Source organism: Anopheles darlingi, chromosome 3 (assembly GCF_943734745.1).
Source record: "Anopheles darlingi chromosome 3, idAnoDarlMG_H_01, whole genome shotgun sequence".
Classification (NCBI taxonomy): Eukaryota; Metazoa; Arthropoda; class Insecta; order Diptera; family Culicidae; genus Anopheles; species Anopheles darlingi.
Window position 1 is genome coordinate 7,515,494 of NC_064875.1, and position 21,158 is coordinate 7,536,651.

At 51.5% G+C, this 21,158-nt stretch overlaps 1 protein-coding gene across 5 annotated transcripts in view; it reads right to left on the bottom strand.

Moving 5' to 3' along the window:
- LOC125953939 (pneumococcal serine-rich repeat protein) overlaps positions 1-5,007 on the bottom strand; it is a 298,585-nt gene extending 293,578 nt beyond the window's left edge. For 4 of the 5 annotated variants that reach the window (XM_049683813.1, XM_049683811.1, XM_049683805.1 and 1 more), the window contains exons 1-2: positions 4,880-5,007; positions 2,731-2,962 (exon numbers count right to left, since the gene is read on the bottom strand). The gene's annotated coding sequence lies outside the window, so the exon portion shown is untranslated. Of the gene's footprint in view, positions 1-2,730; positions 2,963-4,874 lie in introns of all 5 variants that reach the window. The other variant, XM_049683806.1, reaches the window with a different exon arrangement.
- Between the last annotated feature and the right edge of the window lie 16,151 nt (positions 5,008-21,158).

Consider the following 21,158-nt stretch of genomic DNA (forward strand, 5'->3'; position numbering starts at 1 on the left):
GATGGTACTTTGTCCTGACCTTCGGTCGCCGCGAGCCAAATTATCGGTGACAGATTGAGATGTAACTTTGGTCTTTTTTCCGCGGATACGCGGCCTCCCAGGCCCCGGCCCCGGCACACCGACGGCGGAACAGATGAATAATCAATCCTGACGCCTGACGACGACGCCGGACTTGAGCGAAAGTTTGGTTGCCGCGATGATTGCCGTGCGGCGACGCCACATGACGAGTGCTGCGGACTCCAACTTTTACCAACGGCACGCCTGGCAGACCATGGAGCCTACCGGCCATGGTCTGGCACATTAAACACAGTCCAGGGCAGAGCAGAGTAGAGCAGAGACAGAGGGGTTCTCGGGATGCTGTGACGTGCGCGAACGCGAATCGATTGCGAAGCATGCTGTTGTCGCTGTCACCGTCCGCTGTCCGTCTGGAGACCGTCAATTAGTGTAATGAATTTCCACAGGGAAAATCGATTTCCGATCGAATCGTACGTCTCGTGTGTGTCTCGGTGTCGTTGTCGTCGATCGTCACTTCCTTTCCCAAAAATAGCATCCCATCCCCCGCACACTTCCCCGCCCCCGTTTAGTTGTAATCTGGGTCAGAGTCGCAGAGAGAGAGAGAGCGACTTCGAGAGATTAACTTGCGCTTAGAACACGCTTCTCACTAATCCAGAAGCGGGGGGCGGAATCCGACGGACACGACGGTCCGTCCGGTCCCGTTGGTGGATCGGCATCATTTACATCATCATCATCAGCAGCAGCAGCAGCATCAGCATCAGTCGCCATTACAAAATATGGAGCAAGACCGCCGCGCTTTGGCAGAGAGACACACACAGATGTGTGTGTGTTTCTAAAAATGTAGCCCGCAATGACCGGCTCGGCTCGACGATGCCGCCGCTGTCAATGTTCATTTCCGCCGGCAAACGATGCGGAGTGAGTTTCGAATTTAATCCAACCGATGTCGGGTCGCAGAATGACGCAGGATTTTATCCACGGCACGGCACGTTCCGCCGTTCCCTGTTCTGTCACTTTTGCGTAGGTTTGACGTTGGCTGTTTTATTCGAAAGAAAAAGATTTTTTAATCATCGAAGCTTGTAGGCGCTGTGGGCAGAAATAGCATGCAGCATGATGATGATGATACGCTGTAGAAGGTCCATTTGAATTAGGGGATTGAACGAGCCGAGACATCCGAGTCGCTTTTGTGTGCGTCATTTGCATTCGAGACTCCGCGTTCCCCCGAAGAGTGTTCCAATTCTAAGTCGGAATTTCAAATTCGTCCAAGTTCGGACCAAGTCTAAGCAGCGATGCCTCACGACCTACTACTGTGGACGTTCCCAAGTCGATTAACTGTCTGGCGGACTCTCGAGAACAAAGTCACAACCACCGGACCGGACAATAAGATACTCAAGACATCCGCGGTTGTCAGGGTTGACCTGAGGCACGCTGGCCCGGTTTCTTTTTGCATTTTGCCATGTTCCAGTTTTCATTTTCATTCCTCTGCATCTCACCGGCAGACACCGGCAGACACCGGCATCGTTGCTATGCTCGCTAACCACCACCACCACACACTCAACGCGTCTTTGCGAAGCAAAACAAAGAACATAACATCATTCACAGCAAGACGACAAGACGGATAGACAACCGCGAAGAGCATCTTCAGACGACGACGACGACGACTTGGTAGAGGTTTCGCTTTCGTTCTTCGTCTTCCGTTCCGGCGTCTGGCACAACACAACAACACCTGGCGGTTGGCGATTCTCCGGTGAATCCAGATTAAGGCCTTTGATTTATGTGGCATCGGACGTGCGTGAATCGCGCGCGCGCTCTCCTCCATTGCCGACGTCGCCAGCATAATGAGTAGCAAACAGAGCGCGGTTAGTGAAAGGCGCTTCAAAAACAGTGAAAAGTCCAATTTCGGCTGCGATCCCGCGGACCTCAGCAGCAGCACCAAGAAACCTTAGAAGGGTCGCCCCCCCTCTAAGGCATTTCACAAACACACACTCACGGAGCCTACACAGCCGGTGGGGACCCGGTTGGTGTCGTTACCGTTGGTGACCGATTTCTTCATCTTCCCGTTTTTTTCGTCGCCTACTTCTCGTCGTCAACCAACTCAACGCAAGCAACACACCAATACAACGGTACCACCACCAGCAGCACCAGCACCGTTGTCTGTCGTGTTGGACAAACAAAACATTTATCACCGAAACGCCGAAGATGTCTACTATTATGCACGCACCGCACAGGGTAACCCCGCAGGACAGGGTTACAAGGGCAGCAGAGAAGCAGAGGAGATCTGGCCACACACCGGCAGCACCGGCTTCTTCGGTTTTTTTTTGGTTCACCTCACCTCACGCACCACAATCCGATGTTGCTGGCGATCTCGCGTTCTCGTCGGCAAACATCATGTTGTGCACGCCAACACTACCATGCCTATGGTTGCTGTAAGTATGTGTGCGTGTGTGTGGCGAAAGATAAAACACACAACCGGCACCACCACCACCTTCTGCCCCGGGTTTAAGTTCCTCATCCTCCAAACGCTTAACTCTATCGAACCGGTCCCCCCGGTAATGCCGGGCATGGCTTTTGCCGGGCGTGTGTAATGTGCGGGTGTTGAAAGAACCTTGAAACGGTGCGCGACACACACACCTGATCGGTCAACACGGCCCACCCACCCAGTCCCTGATCATCACTTAATACACGAGAACTTCGAGCAGCTTCTTCGCAAAAACCTACCTTTGTGTCTCGGGATGGCCTTTTGCGGCGCGCGAGGCGATGATGGTGGCTGCTGCGACTATTCGGCTACTGCTGCTGCTGCGGCTGCGGCGGCGGCTGGGGAGGGGTTTTTAGCGGGGGTTTGGGGATTTGCGGTACTTGTGGTGCCCGGCGTAACTTCAACGAACCGCTTCAAACGCTTCAAACACCAACTACTACACTTGGCTTCACACTTTTTCACACTTTTGATACGCTGCAGATGGGGGGAGGGGGGAGAGGGGGCACCAACGGGGAGGGTAGAGAGAAGATAAAATGGAGAAGGATATCGATAAGAACGAATGGCACACACACACACACAGGGGCACACGCACATATAGAACTGAACACACGTGATGATTGGAGTGGGGCATAAATCACCAAAAACCCAAAACGAAACTTAAAAACCAACAAACCCGGGGGGAACCAATGGCCGCAAAACGTCACAGAGAGAGGGAGATGTGGATAAAAATTTGAAAAATAAATACTTAAATAGGTTAAGGGGAACCGAATAGTCGAGGGACGAATAGTTATTAAAACATCTGTTCCTGCCAGAGGATTTCCTTCACTTCTTTGGATCAAACACTGTTCAACACATTACAGGCCCTGAATTTCGTGAAGTGAACAGCACGGAGGTAGCCCCAGGTGTCTCTGGTGTGGTGCATCTCATCGAATCGAATAGATAAAGTCCAAAGTTCGACTTGAAGTGTCTCAGTACAGGTCCGGGATGACGCTAGGCAGCTAGTAGCAGCGCAAATATTGCATGTTAATTGAATAGACCAATCCAGTGTCGTTACAGACCGGTTACGACGTGCAGGCTATTCCAGCAGACCTAAAACCCAAGACAGGCTTCAAGAAGAGCCAAGAATTGCGCCATACTTTTGGGCGCTCGTAACCGAAACCATCCACAACGAAGACACCAATATTTGTCTCGTCTTCGGAAAGGAAGTTCCGCGAAAGTGGCGGAAACCTGGTGCCTCTCCTATCGAAAAGGTATGCCCTTCCAAACCCCTTCCTGCTGTTGTGCCCGGAGTTGGGGCGTTTGCCATCGCAAACAGACCGAACCGATAAGAGCCGGTTCACGTCGCGCGGTTCGCGCGATAATTTTTAGCCTTTCTCTTCCTAGCGGAACCGGACCAGGTGTTCCCGGGAGTGTAGCTCTCAGTGTTCCGTTCCCTTCATTCGCGACGCGATTCTGATACTCTGCCCCTGCTCCTCCTTCTCCTGCTTCCTGTGCTAGATGCTCGCTCCACGCCAGTTTTCCATCCGCAAGTTTTTCGCCATTTCGATGTCGGCGATATCTTTCCGCTTCGATCTTTGCGACGACGACGACGACGCTGACGAGAATTGAGGCTCGTTTGGCCGATTTTTCGATTTCCCACCAAACACAACGCAATATTCACACAAACACCGTGACACGCACACAAAGGCGCACAGACGTCTGTACGCAACACAGATTGCCAACTGCTGTTGCTGCTGTTGCTGTTGCTATCGTGGACTACGCGGTTCGGTTTACTTGCCGGGCCGGGTCGGGCCGGGTCCGGAACGGGGCCCGTGGTGTCGCTATCTCTAAATTGCTTTTAAGTGTATTTCACTCGCGACAACCGCGACGCGAGTTCGCAAGATGCCGACGACGACCACAACGACCACAACGATGGCGCGCGTAACAAACACCAAGCGAACCGATCACACTGGGCCGGTCACAACGAGATATCTCGTTGACATACACGTGAATTGCGCGACGCCCGGGGGGGGGGGGGACCGGAGTTTAATTTTCCCGGGCAGTCGTTTCGTTCCGAGGTGCCCTCTGCAGCCCAAAAAAACGACAACAACACCACACCACACACACACACACAGCGATAGTCGGACGTAGTTCGAGCCACTAGATAGCCTGACAGCCTGGTCCAGGTCCGGGCTTGGTACGCGGGAAACGAAATCTTTCGCTTTCTTCAACGGCAGCAGCAGAAACCAGATCCACGGGGAACCTTTTGGAACCGCCTGAGATGACTACTTGTCCTCTGTGTGTTTACGAATCAGGTGGTGCAACTGGATCCGTCGATCGGGATGTGACTTTTACTTCTTATGCACACACACACGAACACAAGCGCACACACTCTCTCTCTCTGTACCTTACATTAATAAGCAATAAGCGGCAAAAATTGATCTGCGGGGATGCGAAACAGCGAAACGCGACCTCCGCCTTTAATCGTAGTCGCTTGAAAACTGAAAACGCGATGGCGGTCGACGGACGCGAGTACGTGTACGAGTGAACGAGTTCCACGAACGCCACGGCCAGAGAGATCCGCACCCCCCCGAAGTGACGACGACGACGACGGTGACCGACGAGGATGATTCAACCGACCGACCGAACGACCGTCTGGACCGGACCGAGAGATACCCAACCGCGGCACCGGCTTTGCGTGAGTTGCGCGGAGTAACTCAATCTCAACCCTTCTGCGGCGGCGGTGGAAAGCGAACCTCTTCGGGCTTCGGGCTCACCCCCCCGGGGTTCGTGAGTTTTCCGAGTTTCGCTCCGATCGGGGCGGCTTCGTGAAAACCGCCGCCGAATACTCGGTTCGCCGCGGTCGAAGATTGCCGAAGCCACAAGGGAAGTGGTTTAGCCAAGACACCTTCCAACGCGGATTATATGTATTTTGTGCTGGGGGGCGGGGGTTTGAAGCGAAATCAGCGAGCATAATTCGTGATTATGCTCGTGGCATTCTTTGGGATGGAAAGGACACAATGCAACATACAAGCGTGTCTCCGCTTTGGCTTCAATTTCCGTGGCTTGGAGTGCGTTTTGTGACACAATCCTGGCAGTTATATGCCTTGTTTGAACACAATTCTTTTGATTCAAATGAAAATACGTGAGCTAGATGAGTAGTTGTATTCATTTTGTAGAGGAATTGATTTCCTGGACCAAATCGGTGCCAACATTGAAGGATCTTAATGGTCGCAACTAATAGGCAATGCGCTCGACAAAAAGACACACTGACAAGAAGGGCAAAGGAGACAAGTTTTGGACCAGTTGTTAGACGATGACCGTCTAGATAAATACAACAGAAGAGTAGGCTTTGAAAAAAAAAAACACGAGACGCGAAAGAAGAAAATCTGGTTTTCCAAATGTTGGCTGTGGCTCATCACCAACTTTCATACTTAAGAGACGGAAGATGTCGAGCTAGGAAACAAAAAAATTCCCATTTTTTGTCGGTTTAACGCCTCACTGGTCAATTTCATAGTAGGAACGAGAGGGGTTCTGCGTTGTTTTTTTTCCTGTTGCTATGTACCGGTCATCGGTCAACCGGTTAGCACCGGTTCCAGGGGTTCCAGGGAATTGCCCATCAGCATCCCTTCGCAGTAGCAGCAATGTTGAACGGCCTTTCGACAGCAGCATCCGATCAGGGTCATATGTCTTCGATGCCACGCTGAAAGCTGTGCTCTAGTTTGTGGCAAAATGGTGTTTGTTTAACAAACTGCAGACTTACCGTTGCAGCGTTGCAGATGCGATATCTTTGCGATCCTTCAGATTAAAACATTGATTCTAGAAAGAGAAAAAGAGAAATGAAAGAGCATTAATTTAATTTCAAGACAAAATTTAATGCAAAAGCTGCACATGTTTAGACATCGTTTAACACATTCCCTGCAGCACGAAACCGTTTAGTGGACTTTGCCAATCAAGCGTCTAACCATGCCGCATAGAAAGAGAGAGCAGACAATTATCATAACGAGCGCGCCTCTCCAAACGGAAACGGCTCAAGGGGTGCGTCGCTCGCTCGAGGAGAAATTCACGTTTCACGCGACGAACGCGAAGTGAATGCCACAGCCAAACACCAACAACAATTAGCGCCGATTATGATCGGACGCCTTCACCGAAAAAAGGTGATAACACTGGAACAGCAACGGAAGGTGTGGGGGGGGGGACCTTAAGCGGCGACCTCTTCCGGCCGACACGATACCGGGGTATCATCACCACCAACACTAGAACCACCACCACCTGACCTGATGCTAGTGATGATGATGATGATTTCGTTTGTCGCCCGGATCTGGAGCGCAATTTTCGACTTTATGGCCTCAATTTCACGCCATTGGCCATGGCGGTGTGCGCCACCGCGCCATTACCAGGGACCTGGTCTAGGCACCTAGTCCTTGGCCATGGGTACAATGCTGGACAGGGATCCGCTGACAGAAGACGCACACAGCGTTTTTTCACGGCTACATTCCAATTCACACCCCCAGGAGCTACACCAATGGCCCCAGTGGTGCGAGCCGGTGTCCTTGGAAGTTGGAATCCGGGGCCAATAACTATTTGTTAGGAGCCAGCGCGCCAGCGAGCGAGCGAACGAGCGAACGCGTGCCCCTCGCGTTCTGGACTGACGCGCTGAAGGATAAGAAATGCAAATCCCCAACGGTGTCTTAGGTGTCCGTGGATGGACTCACGGTCCCGGCCCCCGCGCTAGACTCCGAAGAGTCCGGACGCGTCCTAAGAGTACGCCACCGACATACCCGTACCGGCGAACGCACGGACTAGGCGACTACTCGTACTTCTCCATTATCGCTTAATTCCTTTATCAATTTTTTAATCCTCCCATAAACAAACCGACAAATCCACGGCCTCGGCCCCACCGGTTCCCGCCCATTCTCGCCGTGGCTTGGCCTGAGCAGCTTGGACATCATCTTGGATGCCGTGCGGAGTGCGGACTCGCCGTTCGATAACCGTTGACGTTGTTATTGTAATCAAAGATTCAAATCATGCTCAATGGTCCCTGTTGTCGGCGGCCATGCAGGATCAGTGGCAGGAGCAGAGCAGAGACAGAAGCCGAAACAGCAAAGGCAGCAAAGGCAGCAGACCCCATTACCAGCTGATGGTCATGTTTGTCATGCTGCTCAAAATGGAAGCCCCACCAAAAAAAAAAGAATGCCAGCAATTCGGAGGGACCGACAGAAGATCGAATCGAGAGTTTTTGTCGTCCCCTCTGCTGCTGCTGCTGCTGCTATCTTGCTTCCCCTGCACCGTTCACCTCGGTGTCCGTTCTCGGCGTATCTTTATTTCCAAAAACCGTTATCATCTATTTTCATCATTGTCGTCATGTTTATATTATCTCCTTTCCGTCCGACCGATGCTGCAGTAGGAAGGGGACTGCGGATTGCGGTCCGTTCTACTGATGGTCCGAAGCGCTAGAAGATTGGACGATCGGCGACATCGTGGACCTGCAGCAGCACGGAATGACAGAATTCGACGAATAATTGGTGGATAAGTTCCACGAAATCCAAACCAAACCAAAGTTAAACCAAAGTCCGCGAATATACCCAGGGTCATAACCGGTACGTTAGCTGTAGGCAAAGGTGTCTCCAAATTTAGAGTCATACTTCATGCAGAAGTAACACTCCAACAAATACTGAAACAAATCGTTGTCCCCTTCCTGTCGCCGCTTCGAATCCTCGTCCTCGTCCGCAACTACGCAACTCAGCCTTTCAACTCGCACCCATAAACCGGCCCACAGGCGATGAAACGAACGAATGCTTCCGGTTCCGCTTCGTGCGGTACACCGGAACTTCGCGCTTCCTCGGCCAACCGCTGACCAAACTTCGGGCCAACCAACACCGGGTACCGGTGGGTTCGGGCTGGGTCAGGAACTTGGAACTGGCTCCTCTTAACACATGCTTCTCACGCTACGTGTACGTGTACGTGTGCGTGTGTGTGTGTGTGTTTGCGAAAGATGCTCGTACGGAAGTGTTGGTGGCCGAGGCTAACCGACGACGACGACGACGACGACGACGACGACGACGACGGAAAAGCGATTTTTCCATTGCAAACAGAATGTGGAAAAATTCGACCACCTCACCGCTCCACCGCCACCGCTGCCGACGCCGCCGCTGCTGCTCGTGTCCTTCCGAAGGGACGAAAACGAAATCGAAGACGCAACGAAGATGAGCAGCCAGCCAGCCAGCAGTGCGAAGGAACTCTCGCTCGCTGCGTAATCATTACACGAGGGAGGGAGAGGGACACCTTTTGCCTGCTTGCCCGCCTGCTTGCTATCTTCCACCCCAATCACCCCGGACCGGGCCGGACGATGTTGATGTGAAGGACGTCTGTCGGCCACTCGCTCTTCGCGGGGTGAAGGAAGGTCTGGAGAGTTTTTCTGTTTGAGTTTTTCCTTTGAATCACCCCCTCAGCCCTCAGCGACTTGTGCTTTTTCATCCCCGTTTTTTCATCCCCATATTTGAGGACACGACACGAGTGTGTCCGCTGGAATGCAACGACGTTTCGACGGGGTAAGACAGGAAACAGAACACAGAAGCAGCAGGAGGAGGAGACATCAACGCGCATTCCATGGTTTTTCGATTTTTAAGGTTATGGAATTGGGTTGACGTTTAGTAGGAAATGCCCTTTTCCAGGATTACTGCACAGAATATCGTTATCTTTTAATGCTCCGCTAATTTCACCTGTCCCCCCGGTTTGGTTTTCCGCTTTCCAAGTGTTCGATCCCTCGATATAAACCGAGAACCCATTAATTCTAGTATTCCGTACCGTGACATCAACCAATGGCTACTACGAATCGAATGCGTCTCCATCGTGCTGCTGGCAGACCGAGATCTGTATTCCCGGCGCGAAACTGTCAAGCCCCGGAATTGTGACCCAGATAATGGTGACCGGCGGTGGGAAATTGGAAACAATGAATATAAACAACGACGACGGGGACGACGTCGTCCACCATCGCCGTAATGGAAGAAATCGGCGCCATATGCGTCAACAACAAGCCGTGCATAAGCCCCCTCAACCCCCACGCCCCAGCCCATAATGTACTGGCGAAGACCGCTTAAGCTTCTCATTTTCTCGTTTCAAAACGTTTTGAGTCCTTGGCGTGTCCGTGGCCGCGAAAAAAAAAAACAAAGAAAAAGACTGGCTGACAGCCAGGAAGCTCCAGGAATGCCGCTACCAATGATGATGATGATGATGATGATGATGATGATGATGAGGTTGATGATTCGATTAATATTCTGATCGTGTATTATGACATTCTTGAGGTATTTTGCTTTGCTCTTGCTTCGTCTTTTTGTATCTTTTTCTTGGTCTCTCTACACATACAGTAGCCGCATCCTTGTGTCTACTCGACAGCTTTACGACGCTTCCACTTCCCCTTCGTTTGTGTGCGTGCTGCCACAAAACGTCCCCTCCCCGGAGCCAGGAGGCCTTAGGGTGCCGGCAGGGAGTAGGTTTTAAAATGACAAATTGATTTAGTATAAATAATTCCCCCGAAAACCCAAGAAGCGTATCGGAGGTTAGAGAGAAGGAGGACGAGGACGAGGACGAGTCCGAATGTCCTGCCTCAATCCCCTTCCCCCTATCCCCCGTCGATGGTCGTTTACTCCATTTAACCGACCCGATCGGTCCGACGGGAAGGGGATCGACTCCGTTGGGCGCATAAGACAATGGCCCCCAACTCCGATTCCATGGGGCTCCATGGCCTTTTGTCGGTCCCTCGAGGGTCACGCGTGTGGGTCACGATGTTTCCACCTTTCCGCACGAATCCGAAGAGTGGGACGAGGAACCAAATCCGCCTTTTGCTGGGAAGGGAAGGAAAAGGAAAGGTTCGTTTGCTTGCTTTGATGCGAAGAAATCCCGGAAAAGGGGTAACCCAAATCACGCACCAACCCCGCCCGCCGTGGTATTGGTGGTGGTGTTGGTGTGAAGGTACAAATTATAGGATTAATTTCCGCACCTTCCGCATTCGTTATTATTCGACAGTTTTATTGCCTTCCGGGAGCCACCGAGCAACCCAGGGCGGTCAGGAGGGGATCTGATTAATTTGATCGGCAATGGAAGGCCACCGCCAAAGATATGGGACGGTCTGGAAGGAACGGGTTTTCCAAGGGAGGGCCGATTGCTTTCGGGTTTTTGATTGAGCGACCGGGACATTCCCCGGTCCCGAGCCACCAATACCGTTCGGGTCGTCGTCGGGGAATCGAGATTTAAATGCCTGCGCCGCTACGGGAGTGTTCAGTTTGAAGTGAATGGAAATGGTTTTTACTGATTTTCTTAAACCTTTTTCCAGCAAAACACCAACCAACCAGCTCGGATTTCCCGTTTTCCACGAAGCTCCGCTTCGCTCTCTTCGATCTCTTTCTCTTTCATTTCCCAACTGCTGCTGTCTGGACAGTTCCCGCGGAAAGCGAGGGACTGTGGCGCGCGGGATTGCGATGAGCAAAGGAAAGGAAAATAGCGTCCGTCTATCAAAGGAGCATTCCAGTGTCCATTAGCTTTCCATTTCGATGGCACTTCCATTTTCCTCGTCCACCTCCCTCCACCCCAAGTGCCAGTGGACGACGACAATCAGCGGTGCGGTGGCCAGTGGCAGCGAAATGATATCCCAACAATTGAACAACTGCGAGCGCCTCTCGTTGGTCGGTCCGTCGGTTGGTTGGTCGATTGCACCGCACACACACACACACACAGGCTCGCAATCATCCGGCGGCGGCTGTTACGCTGCAAGTGACAACGAGTTCCCACGTCCTCCTTCCTTCCATTGCTCCTTACTCGGCCACCGCTCGGTGGAAACGGAATTCCACTTTTCACGCAATTTGCAAGAAGTTCAGACAGGGAAGGGAAGGTGTTTGGGGGTTCATCGTTTCTTCGCGGTTCGCTCTTGTCCACCATTCTGCACTGGTGTGCGTGAGTGTGTGTGTGTGTGTGTGTGTGTGTACATTGACTTGCCAACTCCTCGGGACTAACAAGCCGTATCTCACATCCTCCTTCTTCTCCCCGAGTCGAGACGGACGGAGCGACAAGCAAAACATGCTCGCGCTGGACCAGAAGCTGGACCCGATTTCCCGATGAAAATCGATTACGAATGCCAAACAAGCGACGGCATGATGGCAGAAGGGAGAAGCGAGGAAAGGAGCGGTTTATGCGGTGGACGGGAAGAAGGTACGTCAAAAGCAGCGACGGACGGAATCTCCACCGATGGTCGGGCTTCAAGGCGGGAAAGGATTCGAAGTCGACGCCATCACGTGAAGGAAGGAGTCCGCGAGGATACGCGACCGCGACGCGAGGATTGGATGGAAATAAATAAATTGAAATCTATTATTTCTGTACCGCACGGGCTGTGTGATCGGTGGCCCTTGTCCTTTTCCTCCTCCCCCCCTCCTCCTCCTCCTCCTCCTCCTCCTCCTCCTCCTCCTCCTCCTCGATTCTGGTCGTGGAAGGACGAAGGCACGGCATCCGGTACTTACTCCATTTATTTTGTTGATTTTTTGCCCACTTTTTTTGCCTTTCTGGTGCTGATCGCCATGCCACGGGTACAAGGAAGTCCCCGAAAAAACGCGGAAGTTAGCCTCCTGCTTTCTAACAAGAAAGGAACCCCCCAATTGAACGAGGGGCCGCTCTAAATATCCGAAAAAAGGACGAGAACTACACAGAAGTCACAAACAGTTCGTTGATTGATGATTGAGAGGAACCGGTGGATGGTTTCTGGAACGGCATAAAAAAAATCCGGACGTTCCTGTGACGCAGAGCTGCCAACTGAGCTGAGCAGCGAGTCCACGACGGATCAAAAGACGACTCTGATGTTGATGATGATGATGATGCGGGGAATGCATTGGGTATTCGCTCTCCAAGGATTCCTCCGAAAGAACTCCGAGAAACGAGTAGCACAAGCTGCAGATTCAAACGATTGCAGGCCTCTCGGAGGATCGCTCCTCCTTCTCCAACAACTGGGGAACGGCTAGCTCCCCAAAAAGTGCATCCCCACAGGGGTGGTGAGGCACCATTTTCTGAATTTCCCAATCACCGACGACGACGACGATAGTGACGTGGAGAATTGGTAAAATAAATTTAATCCAATCGGGAATATATTTATCGACGATGATTGGTCGGTCGATCGGTCGGTCGGTCGGTGCCTGGTTTGATGGTGCTGGTAGCCTCCCACACACACACACTCCTCTCCCCCCATTTGGCGTGCGTGTCATTTGCGAAATTGCGACAACCGACATGGCGGCACCGACCTTTTGCCAGTCAATTTGCGAGTCGGAGTCGGAGTCGCGAGAGATCAAATCCAACTTCGGTTATCGATATTGCTCCTGCCACTGTTGCTGCCGTGCAGAGGACAAAGATCATGATCTCGCAGCAGTAGCGCAAGGCATTATTGACATTTTCCAAATAACATCGAGCGAACAAAAAGACCACACACACACACACACACAGGGCTGGCGTTCGCTCGCCATAAATCCGTTTTCCACTTCACTCGATGGCCCACTCGGAGGTCTCTAGGAGAGAGAGAAAGAAGGGAGGGGAATGTGAAATCGTGATTTCAATTCCAGATGAATTCCCCACCTGGGCATTAAGTGGTAGTGGTGTTGGTGGTGGTGGTGAAGGTGATGCACAAAAACACCGAGACAGACCCCCCGAGAGGGGGAATCTCCTCCTGATCGATCGAGCACCGGCAAGGAAGGTGTTAATTAAGAAGTGACGTTCTATTTATCCTGCCAAACCGGCACCGTGCACACACACACACACACACACACACACACACCAGGAGACACGTTTGGCAAGGTGAATCGGTTATCTTGTGCAATCATCGCCCGAACTGAAGCGCCGAAAGGAACATTCGTACACGAAACCGAGGGGGGAGTTGGATGGAGTTGGAGCCTGCCACGGCACTTCTCCTTCTTCTTCTGCTGCTGATGCTTCGAGCCGATGGATTTATGCATCTCGCGACTACGCGCACCACGAGAGACACGAACCGGCGCCGTCCTGCCACGTGACACCGGGACATTAGCTTTTTGGAATCGAAAATTTAGCAGCATCCCCCACGGGGACCACCACGTATCGACCGCGTGCCTGTCGATGAATGAGGCACACAATCGCGTGTATGTGTGTTTGTGTCTCAGATATCTCCGTCGAAAACGTAACTCAATCCATTTTAGAAGGCGATCACTAACAGGCATCAGCAGCAGCAGCAGGAGAGAAGCATCGAGCATCGTCATTTGACACGATAAGAAGCGATTCATTTTGCTTGGCGCCCGCTGACGCCTGGCTCCTCCTGGAGTGTTACTGTTACTGTGACCTGCTCGGCGGCCATTATGGCCATCCCAAACCTTGCTCCATCGATAAGCATCTTGCTCGGGGTGTTGAAGCCACGAAGCCAGCGAACAGTGTTTACTAGTTAGCATGATTACAATACCCCATTCCCCGATGGATAACCGAAATGGATAGCAACGCTACTGGAGCAAACCGTTATCGCTGCTATATGTTTAGGTAAATGCTTTCTGTCACGTTGCCGGAGCGAGTGAGGCTTAAGGGCGAGGGTGTTAAATTGATTGTTGCCAATTGTTCGTTACTCAAACATTGTGTTGTAGATCGCTTATCATGATCAGTTGCTGTGTGTATGTTTTGTTTTTGTCGTAACTAGTTCATAAATGGCCACCGTAGCATTCATTTAATTCTTCCAAGCACACTTGGATCATATGCAACTATTGTGTATAACAGTGTATAACAGTTACCTTAACACGCATTCAACGAAATGGAAATAAAGTTCTAATTGTATCGAATTCAAGTTGAAAGGGGTTGGAATCATCGTGAATTTTCCGGAATTCCTCACACCTTCACCGACGACTGCAACACATTGGGACATTCCATGCAACATATTTCGAACCCCTCAACCCTTCCCTTCGACCAACACACCACCTCGGTTGGCGTTTTGGAGCGAAATGGAGCGAATCGTTGACAAAGTGTTGCACTCTCCCCATCCCCTGTCCCCAATACTGTTTCATGCTCATGCTTGCAAAGTCAAACAACAAACACAATCACCACGGCAGAACGACGACGACCACGAGGACGACGACGACGACGACGATGAGACGAGATGAGTAACTGTCAACTGCATATCGGCTGGACATGTGGCTGTTCGTCACGGTTTGACACGGACGGTGGTCCTGCTGCTGCACACTCCAGTCAAACCGGAAGCCATCGCGGATGCCCCGAGTAGCCTGTCCTCTGTCCGGCGTTGCGACAGGGAGGCACTTCCGTCGATGCATTTAGCGAGATGCAGCAGCAGCATCGGCAGCATCGGCATCAGCAGCAGCAGCAGAACCATCAATCCCGATGGCTAACCTACATCCAGGGGCAGGCGAGCGCGCGCGCGCGCGCGAATTGAGTTATCACACTGGCCACTGGCCACCGGTAGCCGGAACGGTGGCGGTGAGGGAGGCTTTTGGATCGATTCCAAGAGTCGGAGATCGGATCAGAGACCGGCATCGTACACACACACACACACACACGCACATGCACACACAAGACCGTACGCGCTGGTCAGTGACAAGACAGCAGCAGCATTCCGACCGGACCACCATCATTATGCATCCGGTTTTGGCCTGGCCGTTGCGTAGAGCATAGCACAGCATCGCCGGTGCTTATTTGCCAGTTTTAAGTGTGCCCATAGTATGTGTGTGCGCGTGTGTGTGTGTGTGTACACACCACACATTATGCATGCAAGTGACATAAGACAACCAGTAGGCCGGGATGGTCTTCGAACTCTTGGGGTGCAGGCCTTTGATTACATGATATCGATCATTGATTTATGCGACACCCAGCCAGCCAGCCAGCGAGCGCACCAGCCAACCAGCCAGCATCTGCATCAGGACCCGGAGGAGAAAGTGGTTTTCTTGGGCCCATGGCAGCGCGAAATTGAAAGTGCACCAGCACCAGCAGCACTCGAACGTCTGCATCTTCGAGTAACGCCTCGTATTGTTGCTGCATAATTTATGTTTTGTATCAGAATCGCAAACCGGACGACCGAGCGGACGGTGGTATGTAAATCATAGCAAGCATTGCATTCGTTGCGTTCGCTGACCTTCAACTTATTCGCCCGTCGCCAAGGAACCAACGCGCTGCTGAAGTGCGTGAGTGTAAAAGGCAATCGGCGTAGGCCGTCTCGTCGCCATTGGTCGTTGCCGGGCACCGATCTTCAAGGTTCGCTATATTTCGCGTTCGCGCTCGCGTTGATTGTTGATAGCGCATAGTGGTGGTGCATATAGTGTCGCTTGTGTCGCTGGCCGGTGACCTGCAACAAACTAATCGAGAGCAAACTAGTTTTGTTCCGCGTTTTTCCGCGTTCTGGAGCGGCACTCGAGCGTTAATTGAAATGAGGTGTAACTGGGCGGGTAGCGCGCCATCATCATCCAGTCGTCGTCGTCGTCGTCGTCCGGCCATTGCGCGTCATCTGTCGGAACAACCGCACTCCAGCTCCCGGGGATGGGAATGCTGGACAGAAATTCGATTTCAACACCACAACCCCCTGCTGTCTGTCAATCGCGAGCAGTGGCAGGGCCGCGAACAGCAGTAGCCTGATGCAATTCTGACACTGAATGGCACACACACACGCGTATGCATCACATTTCCATCGGTCCCTGCCATCTCCAATCGACCGATGATCCGGATCGACAGAAGAGATAATCGGTAAAGCTGCTCAATATGAAATTATTATCCATTTATCTTCATTTGACGAGTCAACATTTCATTTTGAATCCCGCTCGTTCGCTCGCTCGCCTCGCCTCGAAACTTCGGCGAAACCATTTCGCCAAACCCCCCTCCTACCCCTTCGTTCTGTGCTGCACCTTCACCCTCACTCACTCGACTCGATGGCGAGGATAATGCCAGCGGGCCAGCAGCAGCAGCAGCAGCATGGCGCGAAGTTTTCGGGCGAGGTTTAAAGTGAACCGGAAAATTGTTCATCCAATTTGACGGTGTTCCGTGGCCAGCCCGAGAGCGGGGGGGGGGGGGGGGGGGGGGCTGCGTGATGCGGCTAACGGGAAACGAAAACGCGAAACACAAAACGCTTCCCAATGTCCACTCGTTCTGGCCAACATACCCGTGCGACGACGAGGACGATGAGGACCTGCGGATGAATGTGCGGACGGATAGTTGGGAATGTGTAACCCGCCGTTCCGTATCGTCGCGCGACGTCATTCGGTTCCGGTCCGGAAAAATCCGGTTTTTGGGACGGTCCGCGAGTCGATTCGGTTCCGATGTTTTTTTTTTTTTTGGGAGCGTTTTAGCTTAAGTTAGGTGGTAAGCGGATGGCGGATGATGATGACGATGGCTACATACTATTGCATTTGCTTTCCTTTCGTTGTTGCCGTCGGGGTTGCAACAGTCAGCAGTATGATGGTTTTCATTGTCTCGTGCTCCCGGTGTCCAGCGAGAGGTTCAATATGGGCTACCTGGAATGGCTACCTACTGTGTGTGTGTGTGTGTGAGTAGTGAACGGATTGTTAATGGATGGTGGAACACATTCGTTATTAAGGGGAGAGGACTATTGTTAATTTGGGCAACAATAAAAGGATTCATTTTTGAGGATTTTTTGAGACAGAAGCTATCGGACCTTTTTTTTGTAAATTTTATATTGCAGTAACAGATATTGGTAATTTTATATTATCGTTTTCAAGAGTATTAAAACGTAGTTTGACAAAAAACATGAGAGAGACATTACAGCCATGAGGTAACCTTTTGAAAAGTATGTGCTTTTTCTGCACTTATTATTCCAACTGATATAATAAAGTCATGTTAGCTCCGTTTAGTAATTTTTAATTACCATTTTTTCATTTTTTTACACTATTGTGAATTTAAAATGGTTTTGATTTTAAGGATTCAAGAAAAAAAAACAACTACCTGTGTTTGTATGAGTAAAACTGAGCGCTGTATGACTCGCGTATCTTGATCCGAAGTATTGATTGATTGATTGATTAAATCCGAAATACCCAATCTTTTCACTCAAAAATTCATTTCAATCATTTAGTTAAAAAAAGCAAAAATTTTGTAAAAGAAACACCCTAATCCTCCCTTATTGCAGATCCTAAATACCTCTGTTGCCTCAATTTCGTTTGGTTATTGGTTTATATTTCTGGCTCTGGATTGTATGGAAAAATGGCATTTAAAATTACATCACAACACGTCAATTCCATCGCACGACAGCAGTGCTTTGCATAACAATAAGGTCAGCAAAAAACCTCCCAAAACACACCAAAGCTCGCCAAGGATCGAATGGGTTCGCTTCATTTCCCAATCCCAATACTGCCACACTACCATCATGGTTCCGGTATTCCAGGGGAACGAGACCCACAACGAACAACAAAAGTAAAGCGAAATCGGGAATGAAAGGGACTATCAAAGCCCCCGGGGGGAGGAAGGTAGAGTGATCTGGCCTGGTCTGGGCGCTGGCTTCGGTTCTGGCTTTTATTTTCAATTTTCATCGTGCTTATGTCGGTGAAAATTTTTGAAGCATCATTAATTTATATTACCTACCTCAGGGAATTGCACGAAGTGAGGTCAAAGAGGAAGAGGGTACAGCTCACTATTGGCACACACACACACACACACACAAATGGCCAGTCGGGAGGTGAGTTGAAGTGCAAGCTTGTTCCAGGAGCGCGCGCGCGCGGTCCCGAGGTCCAAGTGGAAACGGAAACAAAGCCCTCATCGTCATCGAGGAAACTACTATCGAGCGTGGATGATACCCCGTTGTTGTTGTTATTGTTGTTGTAAAAAGGATGATACCCGAAAGGAGGCTTTGTACTCGGGCAAAGCGGGAAATTATTTTATAAATTGATTCCTCGTGGTCCTCGGAACTCCGAAGCCGAGGGCGGATTGCAACCTTGTGCAGCAATTAAGCCACACTCCGAGGGTTGATTAATCGAAGGCCGGGGGTTTATTGGCAAAAATCTAGTCACGTCCTTACGGGTTGGACCAACGGTTGGAGCGACAAGGAACCGACTCCGGAGCCAACCGACTCAAGCGCTGTTCGCTCGCCGCACTTAATGGCATTTCAATTGTGTTCGAGGGATCAATCAGTACTGACGGTTGGGGGTGGGAGGGGGTATGGAAGCAGGAAGCAGAACCAGGAGTCGACTCTCGAGCGGCCGATGAACTGCCAAGAAAATCCCGTCTCTCCCTCATTAAGATCCGGGCACGACTTTCTGCTAATTTTCGGTTCCGCTTCCCTCCATTCCCGCAGCCTCCAGGACCTAGGTGTGTGTGCGTGTGTCCGTGTGTGTGTGTGTGTGCGGTAGCCATCGACCGCAACATAGAACCGGCTCAAGGAGCAACAGGGATCACTCGAGAGAACGAGCTTCTTCCCATAGATTCAGGCGCTGAAGTAAAAGAATTTCTGTCGAGCAATTCGACTCATAATCACGAGCTCCCGGAGCTCCCGTCGAAGTGTGAGACGAGGAGAGCGAGCGACAAGGCGGGGTCTCAATCTGACAGATCCGCAAACGCACCCTGTGTGTGTGCGGGATTGCTGCAATCCTCAAACGCTCTGCATCAACGTCCCTCCAAGAAGACGTCCCTCCGAGGTCCGAGCACGGCAGCTCGGAGCATAAGGCTCTTAGTATTCATAAAGTGTTGCATATATTTCCTGCCACCTCTCACACATCCGCCCCCCCTTTACTGTCTAGTGCGTCCAACCGACGACGTTCAATGAGAGGAGGAAGTAGACAGTAGTGGAAACAAATTTTGTGGCAGCAAATTTTGCGGTGGTTTTCATCTTTCGTTGATTTATACTTCCTCATAATCATCCCGGGGAGAGTCTCAAGAAGAAGAAGCGAGGAAGAAGGTAGAACGATGGATGGAAGTCTTTGGCAGGCGGGCAGGCAGGATCCTTTACATTCCATCCACCGCGATGACGACCACTTCGTCGGTCGGTCGTCTATATGCCGGCCAAACGACGCGCATCGTATCGTTCGCTCCGAAAACGGCCGCAACGTAGACGAACCGAACCTTTTGGGGTCTACGAATCCTCCAGACAGTTGCAGGACGGAGTCGGGGAGCGGCGCGTCCTGGCAGCGCGTACACCAGCGCATACCGAACACTGCTGCTGCTGCTGCTGCATCCTTTTGTTAAGGTCGGGGCGTCTTCTGGCGTGGCGGATCGTTAGAACGTGCTGCAGCGTCGGTTCGTGTTTGAATGATGCATTTCAACAAATGTTTCAACACCTTCCACCGCGGCTGGCAGCACTGCCTGGCCTGTAGCAGGCTGTGACGTAGACGTCAGTGTGTCTGGATCTCTGCTGCAGGTCTAACGACGGACTGGAGTCCGGGAACAAATTGGAATTAGAGTGAGGTTCGCTTGGAACAGGAAGGTTCATTTCAGGTTTGGCCCATCTTCCTACCTATAACAACGTAGCCCTGGCGAATGGCCCGGTAAGAGAAGAACCCGGTGAAGAAAAATGTGAGTCAAAGTCCTCAAACCCTGAAGGCTGCTGCAGGAAGAAGCTTCACGGAGCGGTCCCGGGAGATTTCGCTCGTGGTGTGGCGTTCCGTTCGCGCGTGCTGCAACTTTCGGATTCGGTTTCATAAAATTTCATAATTGGAAAACATGACCGAAATGTGGAATGAAGCACCACGACCACCAGCGAATCGAAGCGCAGCGCAGCAGCAGGATCTCGGCAGAAAGGATCGAGCACATGATGATGATGATGAGAAGGAGCATCCTCGAGACGGCTTCTCGACGACGAAGACGATGAAGGACTATACTGTCCGTGGTCGCGTGGACGGAGACCACAGGTTGCTGCGATGGAAAGTGATTAAATCAAAACTAACGATTTATGACAAAGCACAGTAGCGTGTGCATCGAGAGTGCACGATTGGTCTGTGTGCAGTTATCCCCCTCTATGGAGAGTCCACTGTGGCAACGTTCTTGAGAATTAGTCTCCATCCCCGACCGCCAAAAAGTCAGCCAAACATCCTCCATTAGTTCGCTGGCGTTGGCGAATCGCGGGATGTTCGAAATCATCATCGTCGAAGTGCTTGCAACAATCACGGCAACAGACCGACCGGGTGGTTAATTATACTTGAACTCGCCCCTCTCGCACCTAAGGATCCCGCGGCGTTTTGTGGCCAAATTAAACCAAGATGGAGCAGCAGCAGCAGCAGCAGCAGCAGCAGCAGGGAAATAAAAAGCATCCTTGGTGCTGCTCCTTGGTGGTGTGGTTCCATTAAAACCCAGGCAACGGGTACCAGGCGGAACCTCGGAAGGACCCCGTTTTAACCTTTCCGCTCTGAGAAAGACTGAGACGAGCACGACGAGTGGTACAATGACTCTCGAGCGGACTCGAGTTGTGGGTCTGAAGCACGTTCTCTAAATCGCCTCCCGGAATCATTACGAGTGCTGCACCAGCTGCCAAGGGAGCAGTTCCTGCCTGCCTGCCCACCAAGTAAGTATCCCACCAAGTTCACCAAGATGGCCGCCCGAAAAAGGTTGTTGTATCATCCGCCTCCTCCTCGTCCTTCCGTAGCGCCGTAGCAGACCCCACTCGAGGGAAAAGGTTAAAGTTTCCGAGGGCAATAACAAATATATTTTTCCCAGGGAAGCACCACCACCACCTCAACTTCCCCCACTGGGTGAAGAAGCTGCCCTCCAG